Source organism: Chenopodium album, chromosome 8, assembly GCF_948465745.1.
Source record: "Chenopodium album chromosome 8, dcCheAlbu1.1, whole genome shotgun sequence".
NCBI lineage: Eukaryota > Viridiplantae > Streptophyta > Magnoliopsida > Caryophyllales > Amaranthaceae > Chenopodium > Chenopodium album.
In genome coordinates, this window is record NC_137841.1 from 40,316,230 (window position 1) to 40,321,323 (window position 5,094).

The window sequence follows — 5,094 nt, forward strand, 5'->3', positions numbered from 1 at the left end:
TTTTATTTTATTTTATTTTTTTATATACCGGTTCGGTATACTTACATTTTGCTTCTCTCTCAGGAGTCCGTTAAGAGAATTCCTCGATCATTCTCCAAGATGCTCAAAAGGCAAGGAGATGATCTGGAAAAAACTCCGGCTGCGAAAGCCGCCAGGAAGGATCCCCCCCAGAAACAAACATCTGCCCAATCCGGTCGTCCAACGACTGGGGGCAAATCCCCTGCTGTTCTGAAAAAACTAAGCGAAAGCTTAAAACAGCAGAAAGCGCCGGATGTCTCTACGTCATCGAAGGGTGGCGAGCCACCAGAGGTTGTAGGCCGTCTATGGGAAGAGTTACGTCACGAAGTCTGATCCGGCTGAGCTGTACCTGAAAAATAACGAAGACTCCGGGTGGTTGGAGCTCCACCTCCGACGGTCAAGTTAGTAACTTGAAACGGAATAAAGAGAACGAAAATTTAGGTGGGTATCTGCTCGAATTCCAAGCTCGGGTCTTTCTCTGATGTAAGAGAATGCAGGTGTAATAAATGATTGAATGTGTCCCCAAAATGGGGGAATATCTCCCTATTTATAGGGTCTTTGGAGAATGTGCCCCTATCTAGGTCATTTGACCTAGATTTTAGTGGGCTGCGCCGTTTTACGGCGCTCCTAGGGATTTGGGCCCTTGAAGGCCGCCAATTCAGAGGCATATCTGAGGGCGCCAAGTGTCAAGAGGATGTTGAGCCACATGGGCCATCCTGAGCTCGACACGTGGCGACCTCTCATTGGTCCACGTGTCTAGGGTAAAAATACCCTAAACAAAACCTGTAAAACAAAAGTTGCGTCGAATGAAACCTGACGTAGCTCTTAAAATAAAAGAAGTTCAAAAGCAAATAACTGCAGGTTTTATCAGGGTATCCAAATACCCCACACGGGTAGCAAATGTGGTCCCGGTTCTAAAGAAGGATGGAAGAGTAAGAATGTGTATCGACTATTAAGATTTAAATAAGGCAAGTCCAAAGGACGACATCTCTTTACCACACATCGACATCATAGTAGATAATACAGCAAATCATGCAATTCTCTCGTTTATGGATGGATACGCAGGGTACAATCAGATTCTCATGGCGAAAGAAGACATGGAGAACATGACATTCATAGCACCTTGGGGTACTTACTGTTACACAGTAATGCCATTCGGGTTGAAAAACGCGGGTGCCACTTACCAACGAGCAACAACTTCCCTACTCTATGATATGATGCACATAGAGGTTAAAGTATATGTGGATGATATGATCATGAAATCAAAAGATCGCCCAGGACATCAAGTAACCTTAAGAAAATTCTTCGAAAGGATAAGAAAATACAACATAAGGTTGAATCCATCCAATTGTGCTTTTGGAGTCACTCAGGCAAGCTCTTGGGAGATGTCATAAGCTCTAAAGGAATAGAGATAGACCTAACCAAGATCAAGGCGATCATGTCAATGCCACCGTCAAAAACCAAGAAACAAATTCGAGGATTTATTGATCGGTTGCAATACATAAGTAGGTTCATATCAAAGCTAACAACGATATGTGAACCAATATTCAAGAAACTCAAAAAGAACGTACCACTAATATGGGACGAAGAGTGTCAAAAAGCCTTTAAAAAGATCAAAGTCTATCTCGCAAATCCTCCCATATTAGCACCAGCACTTCCAGGGATTCCTCTTATGTTGTACTTAATAGTCACCAAATAGACAATGGGGGCTATGCTTGCACAAGAAGTAGAAGGAAAAGAAAATGCAATCTACTACCTAAGCAAGAAAATGCTCGAGTATGAAGTACGCTACACACCGCTTGAGAAATTCTACCTTGCATTAGTGTGGGCCCCAACCAAGTTAAGACATTACATGCTCGTGCATACAGTCTTTGTAGTTTCTCGAATGGATCCATTTAAGTATTTGTTCGAAAAGTCTACACTCAATGGGCGTATATCAAGGTGGATAGTCAACTTAGCCCAATTCGATGTACAATTCATGCCTCAAAAGGCTATCAAAGGATCTATGGTTGATGAGTGTCATTTATGGCACTCATAGGGTAGTCTTTTAGGATGATTTCATCTTCCTTTTTATGCTTTCTTATCCTATTTTTGGTCCTTTTTCCCTTCAATCCCTTCCTTTCTTTCTTTCCTTATGTTTTTCGTGTTTTCCTTTTATTTGGTTCTTTTTCCCTTTTATTCCTTTTCGTTGTTTGTTTTTGTAGGTACCTAGGATTTGTCTTTGCAAGGGAATCAAGATGGGCTATATTGACTAAACAAGGTGGAAATAATCGGCTTGGAGAGGGCATGGAGAGGGCATGGAGAGGGCATCAAGCCCTGCCAGTCTCCGCGGGCGCGAGTATAACTGCCGCGGGCGCAGGCTCATTTGCACAAAGGTGGCAGATTTCGACCAGGAACTCTTCGCGGTCTGGCCGCGGGCTTGCCGCGGGCGCGGGTAGATTGGAGAGCCCGCTCGTACCAGAGAGACCGCGGCCCTCTGATCATCCTTTGGGAGCAGGGGATTCGCCACGCTTATGCCGCGGGCGCAGGTGCTTTTGCCGCGGGCGCGGGCTAGAAGACCCGCAGGCGCGGGTGTTGCCCAGGAAGCCCGCGGAATTCTTAATGGGTTCCGTACCCATTTTTCCACGGGCGCGGGAATCCCGTTTTTCTTCTTTGCATATAAATACACTTGTAATTCCTTTTTTTGAACTTAACTTTTAGATAATTTTCATTAGCTTAATTTTAGAGAGACAAGTTAGAGAGAAGTTCTTGGTATTGGATTTGTATTTCAGTATTGGATCAATTGAGCATGGATTTCTTCATTTTCAATCATTAATGTTAGTAAGATTTTCTCCTTCTAGTTCATCTCTTGCTTGATTGATTTAGTTTCATCTTTGATTGCTTGTATTGCTTGGATTTGGATTGGATATTGTAGTTGATATTGCTTTCTCTTGATTTTGATTTAGAATGATGATCAATGCTAAGTCTAGTGATTTGTTCTTGAGTTACACCATGATTAGTGAGTAGATTAGTTGTTAGGGAGAAGGGGAAGCATGCTTGATTGATAATTTGTGCTAGTTGATGATCTTTGATTGATTAAATTGTTGCAAATAAATTGGTTGACATAGTTTTGCATGTGATTAATTAGATTAGGAATGATCAACCTATAAGATTAATCTAGATTGCATTGCATTTCTTAAGGACATGACCAATCAATTTTAGAATTGCTTTAATTGATCGAGTTTGATTGTGAATTTTCTTGATTAGCCATTCATAGTGACCCCTAGTTTGGCCTCTAGGAGATAGCTCTTGAACTCTCTTGATTGCTACTATTGTTTGTCCTTTGCAATGCTTGAATCAAACGGAGAAATTGTCGATTAGCATGATTATTGAATTAGCATGTGAAACCAATATTCCTAGCATTTAGCTTTTTGAATTACTTGATTAGTCTAATTATCCTATAATAACACCAATCATTTTCTCTCTTTAATCTCCGAAATAGCTTGATTTAGGCTAAAGATAACACCAACTAACTCCTTTGGGTTCGACCCTATACTTACCTATACTTGTTTTAGGTTTGTTTAGGATTTTATAAATAATGTTTGATTTTGGGATAGGCTATTAACGACTAGTTTATTCCTCTATCAAAATGGCGCCGTCGCCGGGGAGTGAAATTGGTGCTTAGCTTTAGTTGTTGAGTCTATTTCATTTTAATTGAAAAAAAAAATACAAAAAGATTTTGTTTCTTAAGGCTACACTTGTAGCCGTGCTACTAATATTTTCATTGAGTTTTGCATGCATAGAGCTTGTGATCGATCCATTGTACCTTTTGACCCGGAAATCGAAAGGACTCTTTCGAGGAGAAGAGTTGCTAGTCGATCCTTTGAATTTAGTTCTTCAAGCGAAGAAGGATTTGAAGAGGAACTAAGCATGGGAGATCAACCAAGAGTTGCTTTGAAGGAATATGGATTTCCCGGTGCGTACAAGTTTGAGAGTGGAATTGCTCTACCTACAACACCGGCGAATGACTTCAAGATTAGGCCGGCTATGATCGCTTTGATCGAAAGGAGACAATATAGCGGAGCTAAGAATGAGAGTCCGTTGAACCATCTCAAGGAGTTCGAAAAGTATTGCAACACTATCAAAGTGAACAGAGTTTCTCAAGAATTCATCCGACTAAAGTTGTTTCCATTTTCTCTCATAGGCCGAGCCTTGGAGTGGTTGGATAAGGAGGTAAAGCCAAATTCCCTTCGAACATGGGACGAAGTCACCAAGGAATTCTTGTCCCGATTCTACCCACAAAAGAAAACGGCGGAGGCTAGAGCTTTGATTCAAGGGTTCAAGCAAAGACCTAATGAAAGCCTCTACGAAGCATGGGAGAGGTATAAAGAGTATCAAAGGGAATGTTCCCACCACAGAATTCCTACCTATCAAGTCATTCAAATTTTCTATGGTGGCCTAAGTCCTCAAGGCAAATCATGCCTTGATGGGGGTGCCGGAGGTCCCATAATGAATCGGACGGAAGAGGAAGTGGTGGACATTATAGAGGACGTGGTTAAGTACTATAGAGATTGGCAAGATGGTGAGAGGGATTCAACTACCAAGAGTGGTTCTTCGGTGTACTCTATAGACCATCTAAATGCGATCAACAACTTATCCTCACAAATGACAAACTTAGGGAAAGAAATGACCGCAATCAAGGCCAAGTTGGAAGGTTCCTCTTCTTCTCAAGCTTCGAATTCTCCCTCCCAATTTAAGGGGAGAGGTACCTTTTCTAACTCTCAACCCCCTCCCTCTTCAAATAATATGCCTAGTGGTTTCTTGTTTTGTGATGCATGTGGATCTTATGAATGTGGTGATGATTTTGATAATAGTGAGAGTGAGCATGTGAATTATGTGTCAAATAATAATGTGCAAAGGTTTGATAATCAAAGAGGTCAATGGAATAGGAATTACCAAAACCAAGGTAATTTTGACAACTATAACCAAGGTGGTGGTTATAGGAACCAAGGGAACCAAAGTTCTCGTGGCAACTATAACAATCAAGGATATAGTAGTCAAAATCAAAACCAAAATTATGGTAATCAAAACCAAAGT

General features: G+C 41.3%; 1 non-coding gene across 1 annotated transcript; it reads right to left on the reverse strand.

Annotated features, from left to right (window-relative positions):
• Nucleotides 1-4,312: 4,312 nt before the first annotated feature.
• LOC145557169 (small nucleolar RNA R71) lies at nucleotides 4,313-4,418 on the reverse strand. Its single transcript, XR_014092220.1, has one exon. It is a non-coding gene; the product is annotated as a small nucleolar RNA R71 (small nucleolar RNA).
• Nucleotides 4,419-5,094: the final 676 nt, after the last annotated feature.